The sequence below is a fragment of the Podarcis bocagei genome (assembly GCF_964188305.1).
Source record: "Podarcis bocagei genome assembly, chromosome: W".
Classification (NCBI taxonomy): Eukaryota; Metazoa; Chordata; class Lepidosauria; order Squamata; family Lacertidae; genus Podarcis; species Podarcis bocagei.
In genome coordinates this window covers 43,335,130-43,351,637 of record NC_138131.1, presented here as the reverse complement: position 1 = coordinate 43,351,637, position 16,508 = coordinate 43,335,130, and the positions used below count along the sequence as shown (strand labels likewise).

General features: G+C 46.0%; 1 pseudogene across 1 annotated transcript in view; it reads right to left on the bottom strand.

Annotated features, from left to right (window-relative positions):
• Positions 1–360: 360 nt before the first annotated feature.
• LOC308578087 (protein CIMAP1C-like) overlaps positions 361–16,508 on the bottom strand; it is a 76,762-nt pseudogene continuing 60,614 nt past the window's right edge. Inside the window, exon 5 of the transcript in view lies at positions 361–845. The product of the transcript in view is annotated as a protein CIMAP1C-like (transcript). The remainder of the gene's footprint in view (positions 846–16,508) is intronic.

The following is a 16,508-nucleotide window of genomic DNA, read 5'->3' as shown; positions in this document are numbered from 1 at the left end:
TCTTATATGAGCAAAAAGAGCATCTTAGCCTTCTTCCCAATAATCTTCTTTAACAGAAAGCGAATTAAGTGGTGGGGTGAGAAACACTTCACTAGTAATGCACACTGGAAGGAGGAAGGATAGAGAAAGGATTTTGCCAAGAACCAAGGCAGACCCCCTGTCTCACCAAGGAGGGCTATCTAGTCCCCCTCCCCAATTACCTGACCCTGGCATAGCCCAAACGTGTTCAAAGTTCATCAGAATCTCTCCCTCTGAAACAAGCTATTTACACCTGCTTCCTGACACTGTGTCACAATGGAATTATTTGGAGGTGGGTCTACCCAAAGGGGCAAGTCACCTCTGTGGCCTGTGAGTCCACCCTCACTCTTTGAGTAAACAAACTGGAGGTGTGCCATGAGAATACTCAGAGTGACGAATCCCAAGACTGAACTGTGGGGCTCTGGGTTTGTCGGTGGTGACCAGCTCCGCATTGTAGTCAGGGGGTCCTGGTGTATAGTTCTTGCTGGAGGAAGCAAACCTTTGGGAGATGCTGTAGGATGGCTGGTGGCACAGGTAAACATCTGGTTCAGGTATGGTATTCATTGCCGGGCCAGGCCCTCTCACCAGGTCTTTAGCATAGCCCCACACAGAGGCACTGGATGCCATTGAGAGGCAGGGAGCTGCAGGTTTGACAGGCAGCTTTGGACCCAGTGTCTGTGGAAGGGTGTATTGGTTGGGTGCTGGGTTTGGGCTGCTCACCCAGTAGTGCGTTCAAAGGCCCATAGTGTACGCTGGTGCATTCGACTCTTCAAGTGGGTGTATCTTCTCCACGTAGTACTCATTTGGGGCAGGCGTACAAGATATAACTGCAAGCCAAGAGCAGATAGGAGGTGACACTCCTCACTTGGTGCTCCCCACTGTCGAGCATGTGGATAAACCTGTGGATACTGTTGGGAATCAAGCCTTTATCAGGAGAAACTGGCAACTCTCCAGGCACCTGGCTTGATCTCCTGGTGACCTCCCTGTCTGCATTGCTAGGTCGCAATAGGCGATCCTTCTCAGCGTGAGAAGAACACACCCCTCTTTCCTGCCCCCCCCCCGGCAGGGGAAAGAGATAGACAGAAACGTATTTACATGCCTTTATTTCTGTCTTTGCAGCGTTACAGAAAAACACGACTGCTCTCTTCAAACTCCAACAGCCGAGAGACAAACTCCACCTGTACTTCCTGTACAGCTCATATTACACTCTCAGCTAATTCCGGCGCCCTCTGCACTGTGAATTGACTGTCCCTCTGTTTCCCATGGAACAGTCCCAACATTCCCATTATGTTTTGCTTTCACGCTACCAGCTCGCGGCCGCATTGCTTCTATATCGTAACATACTCCCCCATATGAATCAATGTGCGCTGCGAGCAAAGCGTGATCCAGAGAAGAAAACAAACAGTTGTTATACATATAACACTCCCCTGTTGTTTCAGTTCCACCCTTGGAACTACCCGCCACTGGTTTCCCCAGTGTACCTCTCTGGTAGTCTGACTTCCAAGGAATGAGTGCATCTGCATTACCTTGGCTAGGGAATGTAGTGTTACACTTAGCAACTCCCTGTTGTGTCTTTGTCTCTGAATTAGTCACAGCTTCAACCTGTCTTGACTTGTCAACAATAGTAACACATGCAACAGCTAAGTTAGCAAACTCTTTTGAATACCTCTTGGGTGGTACACCCTTTGTAACTCTCTCAGACCTACGTATGAGGTGCTGATCCTCTTTGCTCACTGGTTCAGTCTCAGGACTCTTTGGAGAACCAGTTCCAATAGTAAACAGTGGTTCATCCTTCATTTGTGAAGGTCTAGCCATTGTGTGAGATTTCCTCTCAATGACTGTGTCAACTGAGCTCTTTGAGCTATCACTGTCACTCTGAGTACCACTGTAATCAGTAAAATCATCATCAATATCTGAATTGTCCTCAGTGGGAAATGTGTGAACAATTACTCTCTCCTGTTCAGGAGCACTCTCTAGAAATTTTCTGAGAATCACCTGACCAGATTCAGACAAAATTACTCTGTAGAGACCCTTTTCATAACCCACAAAAATGCCTCTAGCATTCTTTACTCCACCTGGAGCTTCTGTCTTCACATGAGACCCAAAAACCTTAAAATGGGCAACACAAGGTTTTCTACGGAACAGCTTCTCAAAAGGAGAACTTCCCAAATCTTTTGAAACCTTTCTCAATCAAGACTAACAATAACACAATATCGACTCCGCCCAATACTCATGTGGCAAATGTGAACTCAGCAATTGTGCCTTCATGCCATTTTACAATTCTTTGTTCACTTGCACACAGACACTTCTGTTCCATGCTTCTGCAGAAACAGCAGTCTTGTGCCTTATCCCTTTCTTATCCAGGAAATCCTGAAAATCCTGTAAAAGAAAAACTGGCTTTTCATCTGTGAAAAGACAATCAATGTTAGCATTATGAACATTCTTAACCTTGTCACAAAATTCTTTAAACCTTTCTAAGGCTTCTTGTGGTTTCTGCAATATATATACCCACACATAATGAGAGAAATAATCCACACACACAAGATAATATCTTGCATTGCCTCTAGATGGTGCTAGAGGACCAATCACATCAGCATACACTCGCTGAAAAGCTTTGATTACTTGCGTCGTCTTCTGGACGTTTTTCTACACACCTGCGAAAGAAATCATGTTAGATTCAGATGCATTACAATTTATGCAATCATTTTGATTAAAAGTCAACAAATACAGCCCATCTTTCTCTCTGGCAGAAAGATACAGCTCTCCATCTTTGAAGATTTTGCAGCTTTCTCTATCATAGGACAAAGTCAGTCCTTTCTTTGTGATCTGCGAAACACTCAGCAGATTGAACTTTACATCAGGAACCAAATACACATTGTTTATAGTCAAGTTCAGACTTTCAAGATGCACAGTTCCAAACCCGGTCGCTTTCAGCTCCTGGCCATTGGCCTGTTTCACAGTGAAGCTTTGCTTCTTAAATGTTGAAAACAGATCTCTGTGCGATGTCATGTGCTGTGTGCGTCCCGTGTCAAGAACAAAAGCGTTCTCCGTTGAAAATGCGGCTTTTGTTGACAGCAATGCTTTTGCAGGTTTCTTTCTTTTTTTAAAAAAAAAATTATTAGAGTTTCCAATTTTTACAAACAAAAAGAAAAAAGAACAAGAAAACCCAAAACCACATAAATTTCACAGCTTATTTTCTCATAACATCTTTCTCCGACCTCCTCATACCTCCCCTTCTTGTATATCCAATTCAGATTATTCATACAGCAAATCCTTATCTCAAAGCATTACAGCTTAAAAAGAAAAAGAAGAAAAAAACACCTTATTTTCTTAGATTATTATAACTTTGAATAAAAGAAAACCATTTTATCAAATTCCTTTTACCATTACAGCTGAAAACCGCTTAATTTCAATCCAACATCATTCAACATTCCTTAATTTTGCAATATTTTTGTAAATAGTCCTTAAATTTTTCCCAATCTTCCTCTGCCGACTCTTCTCCCTGGTCACGGATTCTGCCAGCCATTTCTGCCAGTCCCATACAGTCAATCAGCTTCATCTGCCATTCTCCCAAAGTGGGCAAATCTTGCGTCTTCTAATACTTTGCAATAAGTATTCTTGCTGCTGTCGTTGCATACATAAAAAAAGTTCTGTCCTTCTTTGGCACCAATTGGCCAGGAGAAAGGCCTCTGGTTTTTTCAGGAAGGTATACTTAAATACCTTTTTCAGTTCATTATATATCATCTCCCAGAAAGCCTTAATCTTTGGGCACGTCCACCAAAGGTGAAAGAATGTACCTTCCATTTCTTTACATTTCCAACATTTGTTATCGGGCAAATGATAGATAGATTTTTGCGAGCTTGACTGGGGTCATGTACCACCTGTAAATCATTTTCATAATATTTTCTCTTAAGACATTACATGCCGTAAATTTCATTCCGGTGGTCCACAACTGTTCCCAGTCAGCAAAATTAATATTATGTCCAACATCTTGTGCCCATTTAATCATGACAGATTTAACCGTTTCATCCTGAGTATTCCATTTCAACAGCAAGTTATACATTTTTGACAAAATCTTGGTTTTGGGTTCTAACAGTTCTGTTTCCAGTTTAGTATTTTCCACCTGGAAGCCAACTTTTTTATCCAAATTGTAGGCCTCCATTATCTGATAATAATGGAGCCAATCTCTCACTTTACTTTTTAATTTCTCGAAACTCTGTAATTTCAGTTTATCTCCTTCTTGTTCCGAAATTTCCCAATATTTCGGCCATTTGGCCTCCATATTGAGCTTTTTCTGGGCCTTTGCTTCCATCGGTGACAACCACCTTGGGGTTTTATTTTCAAGTAAATCTTTATATCTTATCCAGACATTAAGCAATGCTCTTCTGACAATATGATTTTTAAATGCTTTATGTGCTTTAACCTTGTCATACCACAAGTATGCATGCCACCCAAAAACGTTATTAAAACCTTCTAAATCCAAAATGTCTGTGTTCTCAAGAAGCAGCCATTCTTTCAGCCAGCAAAATGCCGCTGATTCATAGTAGAGTTTAAAGTCTGGCAGGGCAAATCCACCTCTATCCTTTGCATCAGTTAATATTTTAAATTTTATTCTGGGCTTCTTGCCCTGCCAGACAAATCTAGAAATGTCTCTCTGCCACTTCTTGAAACAGTCCATTTTGTCCAAAATTTGCAATGATTGAAACAAAAATAACATTCTTGGCAATACATTCATCTTTATAACAGCAATTCGACCTAACAAGGAAAGCTTCAAGTTTGACCAAATTTCTAAATCTTTTTTAACTTCCGTCCAGCATTTTTCATAGTTATCTTTAAACAAATTTCCATTTTTAGCTGTCATATTAATCCCCAAGTATTTCACTTTCTTTTTTTTTTATAAAATTTTTATTAGTTTTACAGAATTTTAGAAAACAAACAAACACTTAAAAAGACAAACATACACGTATAATTTCATAACATATTTTCATAAACCTCTTTTCTGGGACTTCCCCATACCCCCCCCTTCTGCATCCCAATGTCCATAATTTTATAGCAACTCCCAATTGTTACTTTCCAACCTCTGTCATCTTAGTCATCTCTATATTCTGACCTTATATCACTGTATCCCTTTGTTCCTGACAACCACAACACTCTAAAATTCATTAAGTTTATAATAGTCCTTAAGATAACTTTTGAATTTTCTCCATTCTTCTTCCGCCGTCTCTTTTCCTTGGTCACGGATTCTGCCTGTCATCTCGGCCAATGTCATATAGTCCATCACTTTCATCTGCCATTCTTCCAGAGTGGGTAGATCTTGTGTCTTCCAGTATTTTGCGATGAGTATTCTTGCTGCTGTTGTAGCGTACATAAAAAAAGTTCTGTCCCTCTTTGGCACCAATTGGCCGACAATGCCCAAGAGAAAGGCCTCTGGTTTTTTAGAAAAAGTACATTTAAGTACCTTTTTCATTTCATTATAGATCATTTCCCAGAAAGCCTTAATCTTCGGGCATGTCCACCAAAGGTGATAGAAGGTACCTTCAGTCTCTTTACATTTCCAACATTTGTTGTCGGGCAGATGATAAATTTTTGCCAGCTTGACTGGGGTCATGTACCACCTGTATACCATTTTCATAATATTTTCCTTTAAGGCATTACACGCCGTAAATTTGATACCGGTGTTCCATAACCATTCCCAGTCATCTGACATGATGTTGTGACCGACATCCTGTGCCCACTTAATCATAGCTGATTTGACTGTTTCATCCTGTGTATTCCATTTCAGCAACAAGTTATACATTCTAGATAAATTCTTAGTACTGGGTTCTAACAATTCAGTTTCTAATTTTGATTTTTCCATCTGGAAGCCAATTTGCCTGTCCTGTTTGAAAAATTCCATAGTATTTCACTTTCTTAACCACAGTCAAACCTGTTTCATTCTGGAACTTCTCTCTTTCCAATGATGTTAAGTTTTTCTCCAAAACCTTAGTTTTTAATTTGTTCAATTTAAATCCTGCCACCTGACCAAACTCTTGAATTAATTCTAATACTCTTTTGGTACTAGACTCTGGCTCCTGTAACGTCAAAACTAGGTTACCTGCAAATGCTCTCAATTTATATTGTTTAGCTCCGACCTGTATACCTTTAACCTGCCGGTCTCTTCCGATCATATTGAGCAGAACCTCCAGGACCGATATAAAAAGCAATGGGGAAATTGGGCACCCCTGTCGTGTTCCTTTTTCTATCTTAAATTGTTCCGTAACCACATTATTTACAATTAATTTAGCCTTTTGTTCAGAATATATTGCACCTATACCATTTTCAAAACCTTGGCCTACCCCCATACCCTGCAAGTTCTTTTTCATAAAACTCCAAGATATATTATCAAAGGCTTTCTCTGCATCCACGAATATCAAAACTGCTTTAGTGTTTATATTCACTTCTAACTTTTCCAAAATGTCAATTACGTTCCTCAGATTATCAGATAAATGTCTTCCCGGCAGAAAACCCTCTTGGTCCTTATGAATCTCTTCAATCAGTACTTTTTTCAGCCTCTTAGCCAAAATATCAGCAAAAATTTTGTAATCCACATTTAATAAGGATATGGGACGGTAGTTCTTAAGTTGAGTCTTTTCAGTCTCTGTTTTCGGTATAAGTGGTTCCTCTTCATCCTGGAGAAGAGTGACTAGTGGGGTGCCACAGGGTTCTGTCTTGGGCCCGGTCTTATTCAACATCTTTATCAACGACTTGGATGATGGACTCAAGGGCATCCTGATCAAATTTGCAGATGACACCAAACTGGGAGGGGTGGCTAACACCCCAGAGGACAGGATCACACTTCAAAACGACCTTGACAGATTAGAGAACTGGGCCAAAACAAACAAGATGAACTTTAACAGGGAGAAATGTAAAGTATTGCACTTGGAAAAAAAATGAGAGGCACAAATACAAGGTGGGGGACACCTGGCTTGAGAGCAGTACATGTGAAAAGGATCTAGGAGTCTTGGTTGACCACAAACTTGACATGAGCCAACAGTGTGACGCGGCAGCTAAAAAAGCCAATGCAATTCTGGGCTGCATCAATAGGAGTATAGCATCTAGATCAAGGGAAGTAATAGTGCCACTGTATTCTGCTCTGGTCAGACCTCACCTGGAGTACTGTGTCCAGTTCTGGGCACCAAAATTCAAGAAGGACACTGACAAACTGGAACGTGTCCAGAGGAGGGCAACCAAAATGGTCAAAGGCCTGGAAACGATGCCTTATGAGGAACGGCTAAGGGAGCTGGGCATGTTTAGCCTGGAGAAGAGGAGGTTAAGGGGTGATATGATAGCCATGTTCAAATATATAAAAGGATGTCACATAGAGGAGGGAGAAAGGTTGTTTTCTGCTGCTCCAGAGAAGCGGACACGGAGCAATGGATCCAAACTACAAGAAAGAAGATTCCACCTAAACATTAGGAAGAACTTCCTGACAGTAAGAGCTGTTCGACAGTGGAATTTGCTGCCAAGGAGTGTGGTGGAGTCTCCTACTTTGGAGGTCTTTAAGCAGAGGCTTGACAACCATATGTCAGGAGTGCTCTGATGGTGTTTCCTGCTTGGCAGGGGGTTGGACTCAATGGCCCTTGTGGTCTCTTCCAACTCTATGATTCTATGATTCTATGAAATTTTGGTAGCAATTTCTCCTTTGCATATATCACCAAGCCTCTCTTTTTAACTTTGTCATACGAAATAAATTCTTGTCCCAATCTCTTATTAATAAGCATTTTCCTGTGTAGCCTCATTACATGTGTTTCTTTTAAACAAATCAAGTCCAATTGTTCTTTCCTTAATACATGAAAAACAGATTTCCTCTTCCAAGGGGAATTCAGTCCATTACAATTCCAGGTTAAAAGTTGCAGAGCCATGGTAAGTTACTTAGCTTTCCCTCCAACTGCACCGAGTTGTTGTTGTTCTTCTGTCGGTGGTGTGTCTTTCCCTGGGCCCGGGAATCCAAATGACAAGTTTGCTATGTCTAGAATTCCTTTTCCTGATGCAGTCAGCTCCTCTCCTGATTCCACTTCCTTCTGTAAGTCCTCCTCGTGATCTTTCAGAAACTTGTCTTTATCATTCACTGTCCTTATTCTTATTTTCCTTCCTTTGTATTTAAAAGATAAACCTTGGGGAAATTCCCACCTGAAGAGTATTTTATTTCTTCTAAGTAGGCCGACAAGATCTTTATAATAAGCCCTTATATCCAAAATGTGTTTAGGTATATCCTTGAAGGACTCAACAAATGAGTCTTCAATTTCCAAGGTTCTTTGGTAGTGCAGATTCAAGATTTTATCTCTTTCTTCTTTTGTTCTTAAGGTGATCAAACAATCTCTTGCTCTGTTCTTTCCTTGTCTTTTGCTGAGTCTAAATGCACTCACTATCTTGAATTCATCTTTCCCCAGGTCTTGTAGCCAAAAGTCTGTGAATTCCTTTGTAAGTAAGTCTATCAAGTTGTCTTTCTCACTTTCAGGTACTGCTCTAATTCTTAGGTTTCTCTCCTTTCTTTGTAATTCAATCATAGAGAGTGTCAGGTCGTGATCCTCTAATTTCTTATATACCGGTGGTATCTTCTCTTGAACAGCAGTTGCAATATCCTTAGCTTCCTCTGCAATCTGTCGAGTCGAGGCCGATTCCTCTAATAGTTTTTCAATGGACTGTGTATTGGAGTTCACCTTGTTCCCCAGTTCATTAATACTTGGAGTGTTCAAATCTATTTTTGCTGAGGCCCCAGCTACTTGTTTATTTGTCTCTGCAACCTGTTTGGCTAATTTTTCCAAAGATGCATCAATTTTGCCAAGTGCCTGAGCCAATAGCTCTTCAGATGACATAGCTTTTGATTTTACTTGCGAAGCAGCAGCTCCTACTGTGCCTGCCGCTCCGGATGTTGAGGCCCTTCTCTGAAAAGTAATATCAGTCTTGTATTGTCTGCCGGATCTGGTAGTTTTATCCTGTATGCCACTCACCAGCTCTATCTTCCCTTTCCCATCTGCCATAACAAGCCCAAGGTCAGTCACACGCTTGGTGAGTTTGTTTTGCAAAGTAATTTTCCAGAGCTTGGTAACTTGATGACAAAATAGTTGTTACAACGTAGTCTCCTCTAGGGGGACACCCTTCCAACTTCACTATGCAACTGTTAAAAACAAGTATAGTTCTTAAAAGTTCCAATATCCCTCAAAAGCCAGAGTTTCAATGCTTTTAAAAAAGTTTCAGTGTCTCTAAAAAGTTACTTTATAGTCAAAGGCAGATCTATAAACACTGTATCTTTCTCAAAGTGTCAATATTCTTTACCCTTAACATGCAGACAATTCTTCCCACTGGTCGACCTTCCCTGTCATAGGCAGTCCGTTCCCAGATTTCCGAGACAGCAGAAATATATTTACACCCTCTTTTCTTGCAGGTAAAATAATGCTCGGTTCTCCCCCCTCCACTCCTGCAAACCGGAGGGGAGTCGTCTTTTTTGGTGCTGGATTTGACCTTTAAAAGTCGTCTTTCAGGGTTACAGCTTTACAGTCTCTTTACTTTAATCTATTTACAAGTCGGAAGAGGCAGACTTCCTGTTTGTGCCTTTCCCGTTTCGGTGCCAAATTAACTAAATTTTTCTTCCAATTACTTGCTTACTCCTACTCACGGGTAGTTGCTTTAGCTTCCAATTGTCCAGAAAGAAATCAGCGCTCTCCGCGCCACACACACCCTTTCCGTTCCGGAGCCTTTAAAAAGGGGGGCGCAAACGGAGCCCGCCGAGTCTCCAAGTTCTCAGGCTTCCCCGCCTGAGATTTCTTCGGGTCCCGCTTCGCCGCAGCGGTCAGACCCTGTCCCCGTGGAGCCGATTCCCTCCGGAGCTCAGAGGGAATCCGCCATTTGTCGCTGGTGCTGACTGGAAGTCTTTTGCAGGTTTCACCTGGGACTTGGTACGACTTTTGCCTGACGCTTCAGGCTTTGCAGAGCTCCCCTTAGCTCCTTTGTGTTGACATGGCTTCTTACAATTCCGCTGAAGATGCCTAGTCTGTCCACAATTGAAACAATGGACAACGTTCAAAGCAACAGCCTGTTCTTCACTAGCAATAGCAGTGGGGGTGTCAGAACTCCGAGCTTCTCTCCCCCTGTCTTTGACATCTATTGCAGCAAGGCCATCTTTCTCATTGAGAATCACGGCGCAGATTCTCTCCATCGTGAGTTCTGCGGCAAGTAGAGAACCAAGCTGACTTGCAACCGTTTAATAATAATAATAATAATAATAATAATAATAAATTATTTATATCCCACCCTCCCCAGCCGAAGCCGGGCTCAGGGCGGCTAACAACAATCAAATAATCAAACAGTAAAATAGTTACACAATCTAAAAATATTTCATTATAAAAATTAATTAAATCAAATTGAAGGCAACCAATTAAGCAAAATTATGTGCAGGTTGCCAGAGGAGGGAGTCAGGCTGCGCCCTGACCAAAGGCCTGGTGGAACAACTCTGTCTTGCAGGCCCTGCGGAAAGATGTCAGGTCCCGCAGGGCCCTAGTCTCTTGTGACAGAGCATTCCACCAGATTGGGGCCACAGCCGAGAAGGCCCTGGCTCTAGTTGAGGCCAGCCTAACCTCTCTGAGGCCTGGGACCTTGAGGATGTTATTATTGGCAGACTGTAGGTTTCTCTGTGGGGCATACCAGGAGAGGCGGTCCCGTAGGTACGAGGGTCCTAGGCCGTATAGGGCTTTAAAGGTTAAAACCAGCACTCTATAAACACTGTATCTTTCTCCTGTACTCCACCGGGAGCCAGTGCAGCTGGTATAGTACCGGGTGAATGTGATCTCGCAGCGAAGACCCCATAAGGAGTCTCGCCACGGCATTCTGCACCCGCTGGAGTTTCTGGGTCAGTCTCAAGGGCAGCCCCACGTAGAGCGAGTTACAATAATCCAGTCTGGAGGTGACCGTCGCATGGATCACAGTGGCTAGGTCAGGGCGAGAGAGATAAGGGGCCAACTGCTTAGCTTGGCGGAGATGAAAAAATGCCGCCTTTGTTATAGCTGTAATCTGCGCCTCCATGGAGAGGGAGGTATCGAAGATTACACCCAAACTCTTAACGGACGGTGCTGGCACTAATTGCACCCCCGCAAGAGATGGGAGTTGCCCCCTCAATCCCATATCGTCCCGCCCCAGCCAGAGGACCTCTGTCTTCGAAGTATTTAACTTCAACCGGCTCCCACGTAACCATCCAGCCACAGCTTCCAGACATCTGGTCAGTGTGTCTGGGGCCGAGTCAGGATGGCCATCCATCAACAGATAGAGTTGGGTGTCATCAGCATACTGATGGCAACCCAACCCAAAACTCCGGACAAGCTGGGCGAGGGGGCGCATAAAGATGTTAAAAAGCATCGGGGAGAGAATTGCACCCTGAGGCACTCCACACACCAAGGAGTGGCGCGATGACAATTCCCTGCCAAGCGCCACCCTCTGTCCCCGACCAGAGAGAAACGAGCGCAGCCATTGAAGGACTGTGCCCTGGATCCCCACGTCGGCAAGTCGGTGGTCCAGGAGTTCGTGATCGACCATGTCAAAGGCTGCTGACAGATCTAGAAGAATCAGCAGCCCCGACCCGCCTCGATCCAGCTGCCTGCGGAGATCATCTGTTAGGGCGACCAGAGCCGTCTTGGTCCCATGACCAGCGCGGAAGCCGGACTGGAATGGATCCAAAGCAGATGTTTCATCCAGAAACCTACCAAGCTGTTCAGCAACCGCTCTCTCAATCACCTTACCCAGGAATGGAAGATTCGAGACCGGGCGGTAATTGGATAGATTTGAGGGATCTAATGATGTTTTCTTTAAGAGCAGACGCACCACCGCCTCCTTCAGTTCCCCTGGGAATATCCCGGTGCCAAGGGACAAATTGATGATATCCCCCAGGGGGGGCCGCACCTCGTCTGGACACGCTCTAATCAGCCATGACGGGCACGGGTCAAGAGGACAGGTGGTGGGCTTTCCAGCTTGGAGGAATCTGTCCACATCGGCTGGAGATATCCGGTCAAAGTGGTCCAATACTGGACCCGAGGACAGTCGAGGGGCCTCCAGTTCCTTTATTGTATCCAAATTGGCAGGGAGGTCATGGCGGAGCAACAGGACCTTCTCCGCAAAAAAGCTCGCAAATGCCTCACAGCTGTGTGTCAGATTGTTATTTAAATTTGGCTGTCCTTCAAGGGATGTTAAAGACCGAATTATACTAAATAATTGCGCCGGGCGAGAGCTAGCGGATGCAATGCAAGCCGAGAAGTAAGACTTCTTAGCGGCCTTCACTGCCATCTCATAGGTTTTCATAAAAACCCTATAAGATGTTCTTGAGGCTCCGTCACGGGCACCCCGCCATACTCGCTCTAGCCGTCTGAGGTCCCGCTTCATTTTCCGAAGCTCCTCGGTAAACCAGGGAGCCCGGTTTCTGCGGGGTCGTAGAGGGCGCTTAGGTGCAATCTCATCAATGGCTGCCAGGAGCTGGGTATTCCAGCCCTCAACAAGCTCAGTCAATGAGTCGCCAGGGGGAGAAAGGTCCCGCAAGGCTTGACGGAATCTATCAGGGTCCATCAGCCTCTGCGGGCGAGCCCAAATCGGCTCGCCACCTAAGCAGGGTGGGGGTGGAACATCAATCCTGGCTTTCAGAGCATAGTGATCAGACCATGGCACCTTCATCGAAGGAGACATGATCACATCTATACCGGCGCCAAAGATCAAATCCAGCGTGTGGCCTGCTTGATGTGTGGGGCCCGAAACAAACTGGGAGAGCCCTAGTGTCGCCATGGAAGACACCAGGTCCAGAGCCTGTGAGGAGGGAGTGGCATCAGCGTGGAAGTTGAAGTCTCCCAATACCAATAGGTTAGGGAACTCCAAGGCCCAGCCGGCCACCGCCTCCAACAGGCCTGACAGGGTGGCTGCTGGTACGCTAGGTGGCCGGTACACCAGCCAGACAGCCAAGCTCTCCTCGGAGCCCCACACTAGGCCAACACATTCAATACCGGGGATCAATGGCGATGGTAGAGGCCTGAAAGAACAATCTTCCCGGATTAATACTGCCACCCCTCCCCCCCGGCCCACAGTCCGTGACTGGTGGAGGACGGAGAAACCCGGGGGCGCCATCTCTCGTAAGGTAACAGTTACCCCTTCGTGCACCCAGGTCTCCATCACACAAGCCAGGTCAACCCCCTGCGAGGTAAAGAAATCTCGCAGGGTAGCGGTTTTGTTGCCTATAGACCTGGCATTGCACAACACCAGTGAAGGAGGTGAGTAATCCTTGCTCACCCTACCCTCGTCCCTCGAGATGGGGCGCAGATTGGAAGGGGTACGAGCATATCCGTATCTCAATCCCCTTCGCCTATAACATCTGCCCCCACCTCCATACCTCCCTCGCCCCTCCACGGTAGCAATCCCAAGCCTCATACTAACCTCCATTTACAAATTAGAAAACAAAACAACCAAAACAATTATGCCCAAACAAAACCAATCCCCACCCCACTCGATGTCCAACCCCAAAAACAAAACAAGACGGAACAAACAAAAATACATAGATAAAAACCACCATTCACGGTGGTACAACAAAGTAAACAATAAAAACACCTTTAAAACACCTTAAAATATATATAAACATCTTCAACATTTGCTGCAGCAGCACCAGTGTCCTTAAAGCTATTACGGGGGTGAGCCTGGGCCCCGCCCCCTAGGCCGGATGGAGTGAGCCTGAGGAGGGAGAGGCCTTCTCCAACACTCACGATGCAGCAGCAGGGATGTCCCAGACCCCAATGAGGCCTCTTAACGCTGTGGCGAAGGTGAGCCTGGGCCCCGCCCCCTAGGCCGGATGGGAATGAGCCTGAGGAGGGAGTGTAGCACCCTGCTTGTGGTTAACGCTTAGCTGGAATGAAATATTCAACGCAGCAATAGAGAAATTAAAATAATAATTTATTTGTCAGACAAATAAATGAGAGGCACAGTGGTATATGGTTACCAAGCTCTGGCCTGGTCTCCTGTCATTATGGCCAGCACTTATATTCCCTCAGTCCAGCCCCATTGCTCCTCCTTTGGCTGCCTCTGTCCAATCAGCCTGGTTGAATTTCCTATTGGCTGATTGCTATAACCAATCCTAAAAGATACACCCATTTCCTATTGCCTTTTATGGGATACAAAAAGCTATATATTCTTCTATCTATAAATGACAAATAAGTAGTCATATATCTTACATTTGTCTCAACAAGGAACCTTAATTACCAGCTCACCTCTTGCCCTCCTTGCCCTATGGCCCTCCAAAACAGATGGTTAATAGTTTTAAATTTTTATCTTAGACAGATGTCAGGGATCTTGGGTTCACATTCTCATGCATCATCAATGAAATATCTCCTTTTTGGAGGTCTTTAAACAAAGGCCTGACAACCATATATCAGGAGTGCTTGATGGCGTCTCCTGTCTGGCAGGGGGCTGGGCTCATCTGCCCCTCTGGTCTCCTACAGCAATATGACTCTATGAAATAAGAATTTAACATTTCTTTCTTTCTAGATCCTTTGCATAATTATATTTAAGCCAGTATATTTCATACATTACCATAGATAGCTTTTTAGAAGAATAAACCTTCTCAAAGGAAAGGATGGACCAGTTTACAGCCTCAAAATAAAAGCCCCTTCTTCTATTTACACTTCCCTTCTCAGCCAGTTGTTTTCTTTTCCATTTACTCTTGGAATTTAACCTTAAGAAGATATGGCTCAAGTTTAAGGCACATGGTTTTATTTTACTGTTTACCAACTATTAATTATGTAGGGTCAGTGTAGCCTTGGTCTCAGCCTGTAATTCCCTTTTTACGACTTTGAGAATTGTTTTCTGCTATAAATCAGGGGGGCCCCTTGTCCAGGAGGATAAACATCTTGCCAAAGTACTTCTGCCTGGCATAAAACATTTGAAAATCTTTAAGCTCATTTTAAAATACAGACCCTAATCAAACTATAAGCCTTGATAAAAATGCAGGCTATGATTAGATACCTCAGGAGAGGCCTTCTCCGACACTCCGATGCAGCAGCAGCGATGTCCCAGACCCCAATGAGGCCTCTTAAAGCTGTGGCGAAGGTGAGCCTGGGCCCCGCCCCCTAGGCCGGATGGAGTGAGCCTGAGGAGGGAGAGGCCTTCTCCGACACTCACGATGCAGCAGCAGCGATGTCCCAGGCCTCAATGAGGCCTCTTAAGGCTGTGGCGAAGGTGAGCCTGGGCTCCGCCCCCTAGGCCGGATGGAGTGAGCCTGAGGAGGGAGAGGCCTTCTCCGACACTCCGATGCAGCAGCAGCGATGTCCCAGACCCCAATGAGGCCTCTTAAAGCTGTGGCGAAGGTGAGCCTGGGCCCCGCCCCCCTAGGCCGGATGGAGTGAGCCTGAGGATGGAGAGGCCTTCTCCGACACTCCGATGCAGCAGCAGCGATGTCCCAGACCCCAATGAGGCCTCTTAAGGCTGTGGCGAAGGTGAGCCTGGGCCCCGCCCCCTAGGCCGGATGGAGTGAGCCTGAGGAGGGAGAGGCCTTCTCCGACACTCCGAAGCAGCAGCAGCGATGTCCCAGACCCCAATGAGGCCTCTTAAGGCTGTGGCGAAGGTGAGCCTGGGCCCCGCCCCCTAGGCCGGATGGAGTGAGCCTGAGGAGGGAGAGGCCTTCTCCGACACTCCGATGCAGCAGCAGCGATGTCCCAGACCCCAATGAGGCCTCTTAAGGCTGTGGCGAAGGTGAGCCTGGGCCCCGCCCCCTAGGCCGGAAGGAAGTGAGCCTGAGGAGGGAGAGGCCTCCTCCGACACTCCGATGCAGCAGCAGCGATGTCCCAGACCCCAATGAGGACTCTTAAAGCTGTGGCGAAGGTGAGCCTGGGCCCCGCCCCCTAGGCCGGATGGAGTGAGCCTGAGGAGGGAGAGGCCTTCTCCGACACTCCGATGCAGCAGCAGCAATGTCCCAGGCCTCAATGAGGCCTCTTAAAGCTGTGGCGAAGGTGAGCCTGGGCCCCGCCCCCTAGGCCGGATGGAGTGAGCCTGAGGAGGGAGAGGCCTTCTCCGACACTCCGATGCAGCAGCAGCGATGTCCCAGACCCCAATGAGGCCTCTTAAAGCTGTGGCGAAGGTGAGCCTGGGCCCCGCCCCCTAGGCCGGATGGAGTGAGCCTGAGGAGGGAGAGGCCTTCTCCAGCACTCACGATGCAGCAGCAGCGATGTCCCAGGCCTCAATGAGGCCTCTTAAGGCTGTGGCGAAGGTGAGCCTGGGCCCCGCCCCCTAGGCCGGATGGAGTGAGCCTGAGGAGGGAGAGGCCTTCTCCGACACTCCGATGCAGCAGCAGCGATGTCCCAGACCCCAATGAGGCCTCTTAAAGCTGTGGCGAAGGTGAGCCTGGGCCCCGCCCCCTAGGCCAGATGGAGTGAGCCTGAGGAGGGAGAGGCCTTCTCCGACACTCCGATGCAGCAGCAGCGATGTCCCAGACCCCAATG